The sequence below is a fragment of the Scyliorhinus torazame genome, chromosome 8 (genome assembly GCF_047496885.1).
Source record: "Scyliorhinus torazame isolate Kashiwa2021f chromosome 8, sScyTor2.1, whole genome shotgun sequence".
Lineage (NCBI taxonomy): Eukaryota > Metazoa > Chordata > Chondrichthyes > Carcharhiniformes > Scyliorhinidae > Scyliorhinus > Scyliorhinus torazame.
The window spans coordinates 161,375,946-161,395,261 of NC_092714.1; the positions used below are offsets into that span (position 1 = coordinate 161,375,946).

The following is a 19,316-nucleotide window of genomic DNA, read 5'->3' on the forward strand; positions in this document are numbered from 1 at the left end:
ATCCCAGACCCTCGTCCCGGCCCCACTCCCTCATTCCCAGACCCTCGGCCCAGCCCAACCCCATCCTTCCCTGGCCCTCGGCCTCGCACCACCCCTTCATTCCCAGACCCTCGGGCCCACCCCCTCATTCCCAGACCCTCAGCGCGACCCCACCCCTCATTCCCAGACCCTCAGCACGGCCCCACCCCCTCATTCCCAGACCCTCAGCCCGACCCCACCCCCTCATTCCCAGACCAACCCACTCATTCCCAGACCCTCAGCCTGGCCCCACCCTCTCATTCCCATCCCCACCTTCCCATACCCACAGCCCGGCCCCACCCCTTCATTCCCAGACCATCGGCCCAGCCCCACCCCCTCATTCCTAGACCCTCAGCCCGGCCCCACTCCCTTATTCCCAGACCCTCGGTGCGGTCCCACCCCCTCATTCCCAGACCCTCGACCCGGCCCCACCCCTGCATCCCCAGACCATCGGCTCGGCCTCACCCCCTCATTCCCAGACCCTCGGTCTTGCACCACCCCCTCAGCCCCTGCCCACACACCCTCATTCCTAGCCCCATCCCCTCATTCCCAAACCTACAGCCCAGCCCCACACCCTCACTCCCAGACCCTCAGCCTGGCCCCACCCAATCATTCCCAGGCCCTTAGCCCGACCCCACCCCCTCATTCCAAGACCCCCAGCCCGGCCCCACCCTGAAATCCCAGACCCTCAGCCCGGCCCCACCCCCATTCCCAGACCCTCGGCCCAGCCCCACCCCTTCATTCCCAGACCCTCGGCCCGGCCCCACCCCTCATTCCCAGACCCACCCCCTCATTCCCAGACCCTCGGCTTGGCCCCACCCCCATTCCCAGACCCTCGTCCCGGCCCCAACCCCTCATTCCCAGACACTCGGACCGGCCCCACCCCCTCATTCCCAGACCCTCAGCCGGATCCCACCCCCTCATTCCCAGACCATCGGCCTGGCCCCACCCCCTCATTCCCAGACCTTCGGCCCGGCCCCACCCACTCATTCCCAGGCCATTAGCCCAGGCCCACCCCCTCATTCCCAGACCTTCGGCCCGGCCCCACCCCCTCATTCCCAGACCCACCCCCTCATTCCCAGACCCTCGGCCCGGCCCCACCCCCATTCCCAGACCCTCGGCCCGACCCCACCCCCACATTCCCAGACCCACCACTCATTCGCAGACACTCTGCCCGGCCCCACCCCCTCTTTCTCAGACCCTCGCCCCCAATCCCCTCCTTCGCAAACCTTCAGCCCGGCCCCACCCCCTCATTCCCAGACGGTCAGCCTGACCCCACCCCCTCATTCCCGGACCTACCCACTCTTCCCAGACCCTCGGCCCGGCCCCACCCCCTCATTCTAAGACCCTCGCCCCCAATCCCCTCCTTCCCAAACCTTCAGCCCGGCCCCACCCCCTCATTCCCAGACCCTCGGCCTGGCCCCACTCCCTCATTCCCAGACCCTCGGCCCGGCTCCACCCCCTCATTCCCAGACACTCGGCTCGGCCCCATCCCCTCATTCCCAGACCCTCGGCCTGGCCCCACTCCCTCATTCCCAGACCCTCAGCCCGGCCCCAACCCCTCATTCCCAGACCCTCGGCCCGGCCCCACCCCCTCATTCCCAGACCCTCTGCCCAGCCCAACCCCCTCATTCCCAGACCCTCAGCCCGGCCCCACCCCCATTCCCAGGCCCTCGGCCCAGCCCCACCCCTTCATTCCCAGACCCTCGGCCCGGCCCCATGCCCACACCCTCGGCTGGGCCCCACCCCTCATTCCCAGACCCACCCGCTCATTCCCAGACCCTCGGCCTGGCTGCACCCCCATTCCCAGACCCTCGGCCCGGCCCCACCCCCATTCCCAGACCCTCAGCCCGGCCGCACCCCTCATTCCCAGACACTCGGCCCGGCCCCACCCACTCATTCCCAGACCCTCAGCCCGGCCCCACCCCTCATTCCCAGACCCTCAGCCTGGCACCACCCCCTCATTCCCAGACCCTCGGCCCAATCCCCTCCTTCACAAACCTTCAGCCCGGCCCCAACCCCTCATTCCCAGACCCTCGGCCCGGCCCAACCCCTCATTCCCAGACCCTCGGCCCGGCCCCACCCCCTCATTCCCAGACCCTCAGCCCGGCCCATCCCTCTCATTCCCAGACCCTCGGCCTGGCCCCACCCCCTCATTCCCAAACCCTCGGTCTGGCACCACCCCCTCAGCCCCTGCCCACACACCCTCATTCCTAGCTCCATCCCCTCATTCCCAAACCTACAGCCCAGCCCCACACCCTCACTCCCAGACCCTCAGCCTGGCCCCACCCACTCATTCCCAGGCCCTTAGCCCGGCCCCACCCCCTCATTCCCAGACCCCCAGCCCGGCCCCACCCTGAAATCCCAGACCCTCAGCCCGGCCCCACCCCCATTCCCAGACACTCGGCCCAGCCCTACCCCTTCATTCCCAAACCCTCGGCCCAGCCCCATGCCCACACCCTCGGCCGGGCCCCACCCCTCATTCCCAGACCCACCCCCTCATTCCCAGACCCTCGACTTGGCTCCACCCCCATTACCAGACCCTCGTCCCGGCCCCAACCCCTCATTCCCAGACACACGGACCGGCCCCACCCCCTCATTCCCAGACCTTCGGCCCGGACCCACCCACTCATTCCCAGGCCATTAGCCCAGCCCCACCCCCTCATTCCCAGACCTTCAGCCGGGCCCCACCCCCTCATTCCCAGACCCTCGGCCCGGCCCCACCCCCATTCCCAGAACCTCGGCGCGTCCCCACCCCCACATTCCCAGACCCACCCCTCATTCGCAGACACTCTGCCTGGCCCCACCCCCTCATTCTCAGACCCTCGCCCCCAATCCCCTCCTTCGCAAACCTTCAGCCCGGCCCTACCCCCTCATTCCCAGACGGTCAGCCTGACCCCACCCCCTCATTCCCGGACCCACCCACTCTTCCCAGACCCTCGGCTTGGCCCCACCCCCTCATTCCCAGACCCTCAGCTCCATCCCTTCCTTCCCAAACCTTCAGCCCGGCCCCACCCCCTCATTCCCAGACCCTCGGCCCGGCCCAACCCCCTCATTCCCAGACCATCGTCTCGGCCCCACCCACTCATTCGCAGAACCTCGGCCCGGCCCCACCCCCTCATTCCCAGACCATCGGCTCGGCCCCACCCCCTCATTCCCAGACCATCGGCTTTGCCTCACCCTGAATTCCCAGACCCTCGGCCCTGCCCCACCCCCTCCGCCCCTGCCCGCACCCCCACATTCCTAGCCACACCCCCTCATTCCCAAACCTTCAGCCTGGCCCACCCCCATTCCCAGACCCTCAGCCCGACAGCACCCCCTAATTTCCAGACCGACTCACTCATTCCCAGACCCTCGGCCCGGCTTCACCCCCTCATTCCCAGACCCTCAGGCTGGCCCCACCCACTCATTCCCAGGCCCTTAGACCGGCCCCACCCCCTCATTCCCCGACCCTCAGCCCGGCCCCACCCTGAAATCCCAGACCGTCAGCCCGGCCCCACCCCCATTCCCAGGCCCTCGGCCCAGCCCCACCCCTTCATTCCCAGACCCTCGGCCCGGCCCCATGCCCACACCCTCGGCTGGGCCCCACCCCTCATTCCCAGACCCACCCCCTCATTGCCTGACCCTCGGCCTGGCCGCACCCCCATTCCCAGACCCTCGGCCCGGCCCCAACCCCTCATTCCCAGACCCTCAGCCCGGCCCCAACCCTCATTCCCAGACACTCGGCCCGGCCCCACTCCTCATTCCCAGACCCTCGGCCTGGCACCACCCCCTCATTCCCAGACACTCGGCCTGGCCGCACCCCCATTCCCAGACCCTCGGCCCGGCCCCAACCCCTCATTCCCAGACCCTCAGCCCGGCCCCAACCCTCATTCCCAGACACTCGGCCCGGCCCCACTCCTCATTCCCAGACCCTCGGCCTGGCACCACCCCCTCATTCCCAGACACTCGGCCTGGCCGCACCCCCATTCCCAGACCCTCGGCCCGGCCCCAACCCCTCATTCCCAGACCCTCAGCCCGGCCCCACCCCTCATTCCCAGACACTCGGCCCGGCCCCACTCCTCATTCCCAGACACTCGGCCCGGCCCCACTCCTCATTCCCAGACCCTCGGCCTGGCACCACCCCCTCATTCCCAGACCCTCGGCCCAATCCCCTCCTTCGCAAACCTTCAGCCCGGCCCCAACCCCTCATTCCCAGACCCTCAGCCCGGCCCAACCCCTCATTCCCAGACCCTCGGCCCGGCCCCACCCCCTCATTCCCAGACCCTCAGCCCAGCCCATCCCCCTCATTCCCAGACCCTCGGCCCGGCCCCACCCCCTCATTCCCAGACCATCTGCTCGGCCTCACCCCCTCATTCCCAGACCCTCGGCCGGGCCCCATCCCCTCATTCCCAGGCCATCGGCTCGGCCTCACCCCAAATTCCCAGACCCTCGGCCCTGTCCCACCCCCTCAGCTCCTGCCCGCACCCCCTCAGCCCGGCCCATCCCCCTCATTCCCAGACCCTCGGCCCGGCCCCACCCCCTCATTCCCAGACCATCTGCTCGGCCTCACCCACTCATTCCCAGGCCCTTAGCCCGGCCCCACCCCCCCATTCCCAGGCCCTCGGCCCAGCCCCACCCCTTCATTCCCAGACCCTCGGCCCGGCCCCATGCCCACACCCTCGGCCGGGCCCCACCCCTCATTCCGAGACCCACCCCCTCATTCCCAGACCCTCGGCCTGGCCGCACCCCCATTCCCAGACCCTCGGCCCGGCCCCAACCCCTCATTCCCAGACCCTCAGCCCGGCCCCACCCCTCATTCCCAGACCCTCGGCCCGGCCCCACTCCTCATTCCCAGACCCTCGGCCTGGCACCACCCCCTCATTCCCAGACCCTCGGCCTGGCACCACTCCCTCAGTCCCAGACCCTTGGCCTGGCACCACCCCCTCATTCCCAGACCTTCAGCCGGGCCCCACCCCCTCATTCCCAGACCCTCGGCCCGGCCCCACCCCCATTCCCAGAACCTCGGCGCGTCCCCACCCCCACATTCCCAGACCCACCCCTCATTCGCAGACACTCTGCCTGGCCCCACCCCCTCATTCTCAGACCCTCGCCCCCAATCCCCTCCTTCGCAAACCTTCAGCCCGGCCCTACCCCCTCATTCCCAGACGGTCAGCCTGACCCCACCCCCTCATTCCCGGACCCACCCACTCTTCCCAGACCCTCGGCTTGGCCCCACCCCCTCATTCCCAGACCCTCAGCTCCATCCCTTCCTTCCCAAACCTTCAGCCCGGCCCCACCCCCTCATTCCCAGACCCTCGGCCCGGCCCAACCCCCTCATTCCCAGACCATCGTCTCGGCCCCACCCACTCATTCGCAGAACCTCGGCCCGGCCCCACCCCCTCATTCCCAGACCATCGGCTCGGCCCCACCCCCTCATTCCCAGACCATCGGCTTTGCCTCACCCTGAATTCCCAGACCCTCGGCCCTGCCCCACCCCCTCCGCCCCTGCCCGCACCCCCACATTCCTAGCCACACCCCCTCATTCCCAAACCTTCAGCCTGGCCCACCCCCATTCCCAGACCCTCAGCCCGACAGCACCCCCTAATTTCCAGACCGACTCACTCATTCCCAGACCCTCGGCCCGGCTTCACCCCCTCATTCCCAGACCCTCAGGCTGGCCCCACCCACTCATTCCCAGGCCCTTAGACCGGCCCCACCCCCTCATTCCCCGACCCTCAGCCCGGCCCCACCCTGAAATCCCAGACCGTCAGCCCGGCCCCACCCCCATTCCCAGGCCCTCGGCCCAGCCCCACCCCTTCATTCCCAGACCCTCGGCCCGGCCCCATGCCCACACCCTCGGCTGGGCCCCACCCCTCATTCCCAGACCCACCCCCTCATTGCCTGACCCTCGGCCTGGCCGCACCCCCATTCCCAGACCCTCGGCCCGGCCCCAACCCCTCATTCCCAGACCCTCAGCCCGGCCCCAACCCTCATTCCCAGACACTCGGCCCGGCCCCACTCCTCATTCCCAGACCCTCGGCCTGGCACCACCCCCTCATTCCCAGACACTCGGCCTGGCCGCACCCCCATTCCCAGACCCTCGGCCCGGCCCCAACCCCTCATTCCCAGACCCTCAGCCCGGCCCCAACCCTCATTCCCAGACACTCGGCCCGGCCCCACTCCTCATTCCCAGACCCTCGGCCTGGCACCACCCCCTCATTCCCAGACACTCGGCCTGGCCGCACCCCCATTCCCAGACCCTCGGCCCGGCCCCAACCCCTCATTCCCAGACCCTCAGCCCGGCCCCACCCCTCATTCCCAGACACTCGGCCCGGCCCCACTCCTCATTCCCAGACACTCGGCCCGGCCCCACTCCTCATTCCCAGACCCTCGGCCTGGCACCACCCCCTCATTCCCAGACCCTCGGCCCAATCCCCTCCTTCGCAAACCTTCAGCCCGGCCCCAACCCCTCATTCCCAGACCCTCAGCCCGGCCCAACCCCTCATTCCCAGACCCTCGGCCCGGCCCCACCCCCTCATTCCCAGACCCTCAGCCCAGCCCATCCCCCTCATTCCCAGACCCTCGGCCCGGCCCCACCCCCTCATTCCCAGACCATCTGCTCGGCCTCACCCCCTCATTCCCAGACCCTCGGCCGGGCCCCATCCCCTCATTCCCAGGCCATCGGCTCGGCCTCACCCCAAATTCCCAGACCCTCGGCCCTGTCCCACCCCCTCAGCTCCTGCCCGCACCCCCTCAGCCCGGCCCATCCCCCTCATTCCCAGACCCTCGGCCCGGCCCCACCCCCTCATTCCCAGACCATCTGCTCGGCCTCACCCACTCATTCCCAGGCCCTTAGCCCGGCCCCACCCCCCCATTCCCAGGCCCTCGGCCCAGCCCCACCCCTTCATTCCCAGACCCTCGGCCCGGCCCCATGCCCACACCCTCGGCCGGGCCCCACCCCTCATTCCGAGACCCACCCCCTCATTCCCAGACCCTCGGCCTGGCCGCACCCCCATTCCCAGACCCTCGGCCCGGCCCCAACCCCTCATTCCCAGACCCTCAGCCCGGCCCCACCCCTCATTCCCAGACCCTCGGCCCGGCCCCACTCCTCATTCCCAGACCCTCGGCCTGGCACCACCCCCTCATTCCCAGACCCTCGGCCTGGCACCACTCCCTCAGTCCCAGACCCTTGGCCTGGCACCACCCCCTCATTCCCAGACCCTCGGCCCAATCCCCTCCTTCGCAAACCTTCAGCCCGGCCCCAACCCCTCATTCCCAGACCCTCAGCCCGGCCCAACCCCTCATTCCCAGACCCTCGGCCCGGCCCCACCCCCTCATTCCCAGACCCTCAGCCCGGCCCATCCCCCTCATTCCCAGACCCTCAGCCCGGCCCATCCCCCTCATTCCCAGACCCTCGGCCCGGCCCCACCCCCTCATTCCCAGACCATCTGCTCGGCCTCACCCCCTCATTCCCAGACCCTCGGCCCGGCCCCATCCCCTCATTCCCAGACCATCGGCTCGGCCTCACCCCGAATTCCCAGACCCTCAGCCCTGTCCCACCCCCTCGGCCCTCTCCCACCCCCTCAGCCCCTGCCCGCACCCCCACATTCCTAGACCCACCCCCTCATTCCCAGACCCTCGGCCCGGCCCCACCCCCTCATTCCCAGACCCTCAGCCCGGCCCACCCACTCATTCCCAGACCCTCAATCTGACACCACCCCCTGATTTCCAGACCCACTCGTTCATTCCCAGACCCATGGCCTGGCCCCACCCCCTCATTTCTAGACCATCGGCCCAGCCCCACCCCCTCATTCCCATACCCACTCCCAGACCCTCGGCCCCATCCCCTCCTTCCCAAACCTTCAGCACAGCCGCACCCCCTCATTCCCAGACTCTCGGCCCGGACCCACCCCCTCATTCCCAGACCCTCGGCCCGGCCCCTCCACCTCATTCCCAGACCCACCCCCTCATTCCCAGACCCTCAGCCTGGCCCCACCCACTCAATCCCAGACCCTCGGCCCGGCCCCACCCCCTTCTTTCCAGACCCTCGGCCTGGCACCACCCCTTCATTCCCAGACCCTCGGCCCCATCCCCTCCTTCCCAAACCTCCAGCCCGGCCCCACCCCCTCATTCCCAGACTCTCAGCCGGAAGCCACCCCATCATTCCCAAACCCTCGGCCCGGCCCCACTCCTCATTCCCAGACCCTCGGCCCGGCCCCACCCCCTCCTTTCCAGACCCTCGGCCTGGCACCACCCCTTCATTCCCAGACCCTCGGCCCCATCCCCTCCTTCCCAAACCTCCAGCCCGGCCCCACCCCCTCATTCCCAGACTCTCAGCCGGGAGCCACCCCATCATTCCCAGACCCTCAGCCCGGCCCCACCCACTCATTCCCAGACCCTCAGCCCGACCCCACCCCTCATTCCCAAACCCTCGGCCCGGCCCCACTCCTCATTCCCAGACCCTCGGCCTGGCACCACCCCCTCAGTCCCAGACCCTTGGCCTGGCACCACCCCCTCATTTCCAGACCCTCGGCCCAATCCCCTCCTTCGCAAACCTTCAGCCCGGCCCCAACCCCTCATTCCCAGACCCTCAGCCCGGCCCAACCCCTCAGGCTGGCCCCACCCACTCATTCCCAGGCCCTTAGCCCGGCCCACCCCCCCATTCCCAGGCCCTCGGCCCAGCCCCACCCCTTCATTCCCAGACCCTCGGCCCGGCCCCATGCCCACACCCTCGGCCGGGCCCCACCCCTCATCCCCAGACCCACCCCCTCATTCCCAGACCCTCGGCCTGGCCCCACCCCCATTCCCAGACCCTCGGCCCGGCCCCAACCCCTCATTCCCAGACCCTCAGCCCGGCCCCACCCCTCATTCCCAGACCCTCGGCCCGGCCCCACTCCTCATTCCCAGACCCTCGGCCTGGCACCACCCCCTCATTCCCAGACCCTTGGCCTGGCACCACCCCCTCATTCCCAGACCCTCGGCCCAATCCCCTCCTTCGCAAACCTTCAGCCCGGCCCCAACCCCTCATTCCCAGACGCTCAGCCCGGCCCAACCCCTCATTCCCAGACCCTCGGCCCGGCCCCACCCCCTCATTCCCAGACCCTCAGCCCGACCCATCCCCCTCATTCCCAGACCCTCAGCCCGGCCCATCCCCCTCGATCCCAGAGCCTCGGCCCGGCCCCACCCCCTCATTCCCAGACCATCTGCTCGGCCTCACCCCCTCATTCCCAGACCCTCGGCCCGGCCCCATCCCCTCAGCCCCTGCCCGCACCCCCACATTCCTAGACCCACCCCCTCATTCCCAAACCTTCAGCCCGGCCCACCCACTCATTCCCAGACCCTCAATCTGACACCACCCCCTGATTTCCAGACCCACTCGTTCATTCCCAGACCCATGGCCTGGCCCCATCCCCTCATTTCTAGACCATCGGCCCAGCCCCACCCCTTCATTCCCATACCCACCCCCTCATTCCCAGACCCTCGGCCCGGACCCACCCCCTCATTCCCAGACCCTCGGCCAGGCCACTCCCCCTCATTCCCAGACCCACCCACTCATTCCCAGACCCTCAGCCTGGCCCCACCCACTCAATCCCAGACCCTCGGCCCGGCCCCACCCCCTCATTCCCAGACCTTCAGCCCGGCCCCACCCCCTCATTCCCAGACCCTCAGCCTGACCCCACACCCTCATTCCCAGACCCTCGGCCCGGACCCACCCCCTCATTCCCAGACCCTCGGCCCGACCCCACCCCCCCCTTTCCAGACCCTCGGCCTGGCACCACCCCTTCATTCCCAGACCCTCGGCCCCATCCCCTCCTTCCCAAACCTCCAGCCCAGCCCCGCCCCCTCATTCCAAGACCCTCGGCACGGCCCCAACCCCTCATTCCCAGACGCACCCCCCATTCCCAGACCCTTAGCCTGGCCCCACCCCCTCAATCCCAGGCCCACGGCCCGGCCCCACCCCCACTTTTCCATACCCTTGGCCTGGCACCACCCCTTCATTCCCAGACCTTCAGCCCGGCCCCACCCCCTCATTCCCAGACTCTCAGCCGGGAGCCACCCCATCATTCCCAGACCCTCAGCCCGGCCCCACCCCCTCATTCCCAGACCCTCAGCCCGACCCCACCCCCTCATTCCCAGACCAACCCACTCATTCCCAGACCCTCAGCCCGGCCCCACCCTCGAATTCCCAGACACTCAGTGCGGCCCCACCCCCGAATTCCCAGACACTCAGTGCGGCCCCTCCCCCTCATTACCAGACCCTCGACCCAGCCCCACCCCCTCATCCCCAGACCATCGGCTCGGCCTCACCCCGAATTCCCAGACCCTTGGCCCGGCCCCACCCCCTCATTCCCAGACCAACCCACTCATTCCCAGACCCTCGGCCTGGCACTACCCTCTCATTCCCAGGCCCTCAGCCCCATCCCCTCCTTCCCAAACCCACAGCCCGGCCCCACCCCTTCATTCCCAGACCCTCGGCCCGGCCCCACGCCCTCATTCCCAGACCCTCAGCCCGGCCCCACCCCAGAATTGCCAGACCAACCCACTCATTCCCAGACCCTCGGCCCGGCCCCACCCCCTCAGCCCCTGCCCGCACACCCTCATTCCTACCCCCACCCCCTCATTCCCAAACCTTCAGCCCGGCCCCAACCCCTCATTCCCAGACCCTCAGCCCGGCCCAACCCCTCATTCCCAGAACCTCGGCCCGGCCCCATCCCCTCATTCCCAGACCCTCAATCTGACACCACCCCCTGATTTCCAGACCCACTCGTTCATTCCCAGACCCATGGCCTGGCCCCACCCCCCTCATTTCTAGACCATCGGCCCAGCCCCACCCCCTCATTCCCATGCCCACCCCCTCATTCCCAGACCCTCGGCCCCATCCCCTCCTTCCCAAACCTTCAGCCCAGCCGCACCCCCTCATTCCCAGACCCTCGGCCCGGACCCACCCCCTCATTCCCAGACCCTCGGCCCGGCCCCTCCCCCTCATTCCCAGACCCACCCCCTCATTCCCAGACCCTCAGCCTGGCCCCACCCACTCAATCCCAGACCCTCGGCCCGGCCCCACCCCCTCATTCCCAGACCCTCGGCCCGACCCCACCCTCTCCTTTCCAGACCCTCGGCCTGGCACCACCCCTTCATTCCCAGACCCTCGGCCCCATCCCCTCCTTCCCAACCTCCAGCCCAGCCCCGCCCCCTCATTCCAAGACCCTCGGCACGGCCCCAACCCCTCATTCCCAGACGCATCCCCCATTCCCAGACCCTTAGCCTGGCCCCACCCCCTCAATCCCAGACCCTCGGCCCGGCCCCACCCCCTCTTTTCCATACCCTTGGCCTGGCACCACCCCTTCATTCCCAGACCTTCAGCCCGGCCCCACCCCCTCATTCCCAGACTCTCAGCCGGGAGCCACCCCATCATTCCCAGACCCTCAGCCCGGTCCCACCCCCTCATTCCCAGACCCTCAGCCTGACCCCACCCCCTCATTCCCAGACCAACCCACTCATTCCCAGACCCTCGGCCGGCCCCACCCGCATTCCCAGGCCCTCAGCCCCATCCCCTCCATCCCAAACCCACGGCCCGGCCCCACCCCTTCATTCCCAGACCCTCAGCCTGGCCCCACCCCCTCATTCCCAGGCCCTTAGCCCGACCCCACCCCCTCATTCCCGGTCCCACCCCGAAATCCCAGACCCTCAGCCCGGCCCCCACCCCCTCATTCCCAGACCCACCCCCTCATTCCCAGTCCCTCAGCCTGGCCCCACCCCCTCATTCCCAGGCCCTCAGCCCGGCCCCACCCCCTCATTCCCAGACCCACAGCCCGGTCCCACCCCTGAATTCCCAGACCCTCTGCCCGGCCCCACCCTCGCATTTCCAGACCCTCAGTCCAGTCCCACCCCGATTCCCAATTCCAAAGCCTCCGGCCCCACCCCCTCATTCCCAGACCCTCAGCCCCGCTCCCCCTCTTTCGCGGACCCTCAGCCCCGCTCCCCCTCTTTCCCAGACCCTCAACCCCGCTCCCCCTTTCAGTCCAAGAGCCTCAGCCCCACCGACCGTTAATCTGGGAACTTCAGCCCTGCTCTCCCTCATTCCCGGACCCTCAGTCCAGCTACCCCATACACCTGGACCCACAGCCCAAACCCCATTCCCGGATCCCCAGCCACATTTGCCCTAATTTCCGTACTCTCAGCCCGGTTCTCTTTCCCATTTTCGCTCATTCCTGTTTACTTAGCCCAACTGTCCCTCAGCCCGACACACTCTCATTCCCAATCATTCCTACTCCTCTTCATTTCCAGATCCTCAATCTCACTCTCCCTAATTCCTGAATCCACAGCCATCTCCCTCTCGTTCCCAGACGCTCAGATCGTCTCTCCCTCATTCCCGGATAATCAGCCTGGCTCCCTCTCGTTCCCGGACAACAAGCCCAGTTCTCCCTCAGTCCTAGATAATCAGCCCGACTATCCCTCATTCCTGGCCCTCAGCCAGGCTCTTCCTCCTTCCCGGACAATCAGCCCAGCTCCCCCTCATTCCGGATCCTGAGCCTGGCACTCCCTCATTTCCGGACCCTCAGCCCAGCACTCCCTCATTCCCAGACCCACAGCCCGGCACTCCCTCATTCCCAGACCCTCAGCCCAGCACTCCCTCATTCCTGGACCCTCAGCCTGGCTTCCCCTCATTCTCACACCCCCAGCCCGGCTCTCGCTCATTCCCAGAACCTCATCTTGGCTCTCCCTCATTCCCGGATCCTCAGCCTGGCTCTCCCTTATTCTCGGACCCTCAGCCCCGTTCTCCCTCATTCCCGCACCCCAACCCGACTTCCCCTCATTCCCAGGCCCTCAGATTGGCTCTCCCTCATTTCCAGATGCTCAGACCAGCTGCGCCTCATGTCCAGACCCCCAACTCCATTTTTCCTGATTCTGAACCCTCAGCCCGTGAGCTCATTTGGCTCCATAGTGCTGATATGGTCACCCGGTTTTGGGGTCACTCTATATGCTTTGCTTGACCGAGAGTCTCTGCCCCTTTATTGCTTCAGTAACTGGACAGTTGGGGTTGCTCTGTACCATGGCTTACTTTCATTACATAAAATGGATGAGTACTGTTGGCTGATTTCAGACTGGTTGACTATTTGGACAGCCTTTTCTAGAGTCACAACTTCCTTGGCCTGTAGTATGTCTGAAAGTCATCGGCAACCACTCTGATGAAAATTCTGTCCCTTATGAGTTCTGACTTAAGATTATTGTGGTTACCACCTTCAGCCAATCTGTTCAATTCATTTATAAAAGAGTCAACTGATACTCCAGGCTGTTGGACATCTTTCTTGAATTTCAATCTCTCTAAAAATATGTAGCTTCTTTGATTAAAATATGTATTGAGTGATTGACTTCCGGTGACGGGGATATGCTGAGCGGATGCACAAAAGGTGTCTCTCTTCCTGAGAATTAGGATTTAGGCACTTTTAATTCAAAATAGCCCCCTAGAATCAGGACATGACACCCCCACCCCCACTTCCAACAACATCAAGATTAGCTGTGCCAAGCAGCAGCAGCTCCAGGGGAAGAAAAGAAGAAAAAGACAACAGAAGCCTGTAAGAGCGAACTGAAGAGACATCAAATATGGGGGGGTGATGAATTCCTGACCCAACTGAGGGGGGACCACCAGCCCGTGCACCGAGGTCACCCTCCCCTGCGAATGATGGAGGGAATTCCTTACAAAGGAACTCCAGGAACAGAAGGGGGCCATTATAATCAATATGACGGACACGGTCAAGGTGGTGGAGGCACTGATCACCATGCAGACAGCCCTGGAAAAGATGGAGAGGCAGCTCGAGATCCAGGGGTGTAGCCACTTAAAATGGCCAACTCCCGATTCAAAATGGCAAACGGCAAAGGCTGATGGGAAAGTCAGCCAACAAGACAAAAACAAGCAGCTGCAGGTTGGCTGTGTATTTACCTCTGGGAAGGCCAGACACTATCAATATCAGCAACCATCAGCATAACAAAACAACAGCCATCTGCATACTAATGAGCAATCCCCAGGAACAATAAGCAACATTTAGACACACAAAGCAAAACCAGACTCTTCGGCGCCAGCAGAAGCCTACACAAAAGGAGGTGAACGAGCACCTCAAGACCGCCCATCAATCAGGGAACCGCTCCAGCATTGGAGAAAATCGAACCAAGCGATTGGGACAAAGTCCAATCACTTGGGACCAGGTACAGGGTCCGCCCCGAAAGGCGGGAAGCCCCTGGGGACTATAAGAATTGAGCCCCAAGTTCAAATCGCTCTCTTCACTCTTCAGCAGCTCCTCTTCAGCTCTTTTTCCTGCCCGGGTCACCCAGCAACAACGAACCAACATTGACCGTGACCGGAGCAGTGAAGATCAAAATCGTAAGTCTTAATTCAACGCTCGCTACGAGATAGGCGCTCCTAGCTACCAATCCGTACCAACTTCAAATCCCGCAGGCTCAGAACCCGAACAAAAGGCCATTTGTTTCCCTGACCTGGTGGGCCAGTCAAAAGTTAAGTATCGGCCTGTTAGTTGTAGAAGTAGCTTAGACGTAGAATGCGTGCATGAGTAGCGATTACTGTGTATAATAAATGTGCTTTGATTTAAATCTTACTAATCGGTGTATTGGGTTATTGATTACTCGGACTTGAACCTCGTGGCGGTATCAGAAAGATACCTGGCGACTCGAGAGCAAAGGTAATAAAACAGAGCAATTGAACTAAGGCAAAGTTAGCAACAGGGGGCGACCATAAGGGAGCTGGAAAAGGTCTCAATAGACCAGAGCGACCAGATCGCTGCACTGGAAATGGAGGTGGCAAGGTTGGTGGCTACTCAGGGGATGCTAAAGGGAAAGGTCGAAGATCGGGCAGCACGGTAGCACAGAGGTTAGCACAATTGCTCCACAGCTCCAGGGTCCCAGGTTCGATTCCCGGCTTTGGTCACTGTCTGTGCGGAGTCTGCACATCCTCCCCGTGTCTGCGTGGGTTTCCTCCGGGTGCTCCGATTTTCTCCCCCAGTCCAAAGATGTGCAGGTTAGAAGGATTGCCCATGCAAAATTGCCCTTAGTGTCCAAAAAAGATTAGGTGGGGTTACTGGGATAGGGTGGAGACATGGGCTTGGGTGGGGTGCTCTTTCCAAGTGCCGATGCAGACTTGATGGGCCGAATGGGCTCCTTCTGCGCTGTAGATTCTAAGAAGTTCAGGCGCACCAACACCTACGCATAGTGGGCCTACCGAGGGCAGGAAAGCCACAGAATATGTGGCCCAGATGCTAGGCAACCTGATGGGGAGAGACAGCTTCCCCAAGCCACCAGAAATAGACAGAGCCCACAGGTCACTCCAGTCAAAGCCCAGTGCCAGCGGTCAGCCAAGGGATCATAATCGCAAAATTACACCGGTACCAAGATCGGGAAAGAATCCTTAACTGAGACAGGCAGACAAGGTCCTGCATCTGGGAGGGTCACCAAATCAGGATTTATCAGTGGTCAGCGCCGAGCGGAATTCATAGAATCATAGAATTTACAGTGCAGAAGGAGGCCATTCGGGTCATCGTATATGTACCGGCTCTTGGAAAGAGCACCCTACCCAAGATCAACACCTCCACCCTATCCCCATAACCCAGTAACCCCACCAAACACTAAGGGGAATTTATCATGGCCAATCCACCTAACCTGCACATCTTTGGACTGTGGGAGGAAACCGGAGCACCCGGAGGAAACCCACGCACACACGGGGAGGATGTGCAGACTCCCCACAGACAGTAACCCAAGCCGGAATCGAACCTGGGACCCTGGAGCTGTGAAGCAATTGTGCTATCCACAATGCTACCGTGCTGCCCCAATGGAATTCAAAGGAACCAAAGCAATCCTGTTCAAAAACGGGGTGAAATTCGGAATGCGGTACCCAACCAAGCTCTGGGTCACCTTCCAGGGCAGGGAGCATTACTTCATCACACCTACGGACGTGAACAAATTCTTCCATAAACACGGGCTTGGAATTCAGCAGTAGAGCCTGTCATAATATTCACTCGTATATAATGAGATGCAGACAGGCAGTGATTGACACATAGGATGACCAGTAAACATACAACACAGAACAGCCAATCACCAGACAGGACACCACCACTATAAAGCCACAGGGCATCAGGTTTCCCGCTCTCTCGGGACCCAGCTACTGAGACAGTCAAGAGTCCACGAGCTAGCGAACACAAACACCATGCGGTAGCTAGTAAGTCTGGTCAAGCTAGTACGAGGTCATCAGTCAGATTAGTTGAGTGTCAACCCACAGCTGAATATGTACAGCAGTTCTCAAGTTGAATAAAACAGTGTTGGATCATCTCCTGTGTTAGACGTCTGTTTCTAACTTCACTGCATCAAGTTGCAGTCCATGTCGAACCAACCTGCCTAACACATCATGGTACCAGAGTGTTATTAATCCTGACAAACCTACCTCGAGTGAATCTGCATCGAATCAGCAAGCAGCCATCCAGCGAAATGGAAAACATCCAGCCTCCTCTGCAACTCCGCATCTTCAGTAACCTCGGTGCCAATTGGAAAATCTTCAAGCAAAAGTTCCTTCTGTATATCGAGGCCTCCGACCTCGAGGCAGCATCGGATGCCAGGAAGATCGCGCTATTTCTGTCGACTGCGGGGGATCACGCCATCCATATTTACAATTCGCTTACGTTTGCCGATGGCGAAGACAAAACGAAGTTCAAGACAGTTCTGCTGAAATTCGACAGCCACTGCGACATTGAGGTGAATGAGAGCTTTGAACGGTACATCTTCCAGCAGAGGCTTCAGGGTAAGGATGAAGCTTTTCAGTCCTTCTTGACACATCTCCGCATCCTCGCGCAGTCATTTAATTATGACTCGATGGCTGATTCCATGATCCGGGATCAGATCGTTTCCAGACTCCACTCCGACTCCCTGCGGCAGCAGCTCCTTAAATTCAAACAGTTGACCCTCCCTGTCGCGATTGAGACGTGCGTTGTCCATGAGCATGCCAAGAATCGTTATTCCCACATCAGGGCGGCAGAAACTGCAAAGTTGGCCTCCCACGATTCGGAAAGGGTGCAGGCCATTGCACAAATGCAAGGCCTGAGCATCGAGGAGAGTGGCCGTTTCGCGCGCTTTTCCCGGATCCCTGCGCATGCGCGCCACGACCGGGTGGACGTAGGTGCGTACGTCGGCCGACCGCACTGCGATGGTGCACGGATCGTACTGACGTCAGCGTCATGACGTTTCAGAATTGTGGCCCCGCCCATTTAAAGCAGCAATGTCCGGCAAAAGGACGGCAATGTCGCCAGTGTGGCAAGCCTGGCCATTAAGCAGCCTTCTGCAGGTCCGCTCCACCGCTCAGCAACCAGCGATCCCAGCTGCGGCGCAGAAGTGTCCGCTCGATACAACAAGGCATGCCAGATTCTGATCCCAACAGCCCAACGGACCCTGATGCTGACTGCCTCAAGTCTCTATATCAGGTGGGCATCATAACCACACGAGCTGGCCTCCACCGCACCTGCACACCACCTCTCGATCCTCAAGTGTGGATCCCGACGACGAGTGGTGTGCTGTCCTCACAGTTAACCGGGCTCGCATCCGATTTAAACTGGACACCGGCACGTCTGCGAACCTCGTCTCACAGTCAGACCTCGACACCATCCGGGCCCAACCATGCATTCTTCCACCAGCCTGCCAACTCCTTGACTACAATGGCAATGCCATAGCTGCCAGTGGATCGTGTCAACGAGGGGTATCTAACAAGGCGATCAAGGCAACATTACGATTTGAAATTGTCCGGCCTGACAGGGCGTCCCTGCTCGGTGCTCATGCCTGCAAATTCCTGAGTCTGGTCCAGCGAGTCCACACCATGTCCTCGGCACCGGCGACTACCTCGGCCAATGTGAATGTCCAAGCCGAAATAGACGACATTATCACAACGTTATCGATGGAATGGGCACGCTCTCATATCGCTACAAGATACTGCTCAAGCCGAACGCCATCCTTGTGATCCATGCACCACACCGAGTCCCAGCACCCCTCGAGGATAGTTTAAAAAAGCAACTACAGGACCTTCAAGACCAGGGCATCATCTCGAAGGTCACTGAGCCAACAGACTGGGTCAGCTCCATGGTCTGCGTAAAGAAACCATCTGGGGAGCTCCGCATTTGCATTGATCCCAAAGATCTGAACCGCAACATCATGCGGGAGCACTACCCGATCCCGAAGCGTGAAGAGTTAACCAGTGAGATGGCTCATGCCAAGTTCTTCACCAAGCTGGACGCCTCCCGGGGTTTTTGGCAAATACAACTGGATGCATCCAGTCGGAAGCTGTACACGTTTAACACTCCGTTCGGCCGCTACAACCGCATGCCTTTCGGTATCAGATCAGCCTCCGAAGTATTTCATCGCATCATGGAGCAAACGATGGAGGGCATCGAGTGGGTGCGAGTCTATGTGGACGACGTGATCATCTGGTCCACAACGCCCCAGGAGCACATTGCTCGCCTCAAGCAGGTCTTCCAGCGCATTCATGAAAATGGTCTCCAGCTCAATAGAGCCAAATGCTCATTTGGTCAATCCGATATTAAGTTTCTGGGTGACCACATTTCACAGTAGGGTGTGCAACCTGACGCCGACAAGGTGTTGGTGATCAACGCCATGAAGGCCCCGGGAGGACAAGAAGGCAGTCCTCCGCTTCCTCGGGATAGTCAACTTTCTCGGGAAATTCATTCCCAATATGGCATCCCACACCACGGCCCTCTACCATCTCGTCAAGAAGTCAACGGAATTCCAGTGTCTGCTCACACTTGAAGCGGGATGGCGTGAGCTGAAGGCGAAGCTCACCACAGTCCCAGTTCTGGCGTTCTTCGACCCAACCAAGGAAACCAAGATATCAACTGATGCAAGCCAGGACGGCATTGAGGCAGTGCTCCTCCAGCGAGACGACTCCTCGTCCTGGGCTCCAGTGGCATATGCCTCCAGGGCCATGACGCCAACCAAGCAACGGTATGCCCAGATCGAAAAGGAGTGTTTGGGTCTTCTGACAGGAATAGTCAAGTTTCATGACTACGTATACGGCCTGCCGAAATTCACGGTGGAAACAGTCCACATAGTCCACAAAGATTTAAATGACATGACACCTTGGCTACAGCGGATTCTTCTTCGTCTCCGCCGATATGACTTCCAACTCGTCTACACACCAGGTAAGGAGCTGATCATCGCGGATGCCCTATCCCGATCCATCACCACGCCGCGTGAACAGGGCGACGTCATCTGCCACACCAGAGGCGCAAGTGCACTGTGCGCCACCTACATCA

At 62.6% G+C, this 19,316-nt stretch overlaps 1 protein-coding gene across 5 annotated transcripts in view; it reads right to left on the reverse strand.

Annotated features, from left to right (window-relative positions):
• Positions 1 to 19,316, reverse strand: part of LOC140428232 (androgen-induced gene 1 protein-like) — a 119,037-nt gene that overhangs the window by 42,089 nt on the left and 57,632 nt on the right. The window lies entirely within an intron of this gene.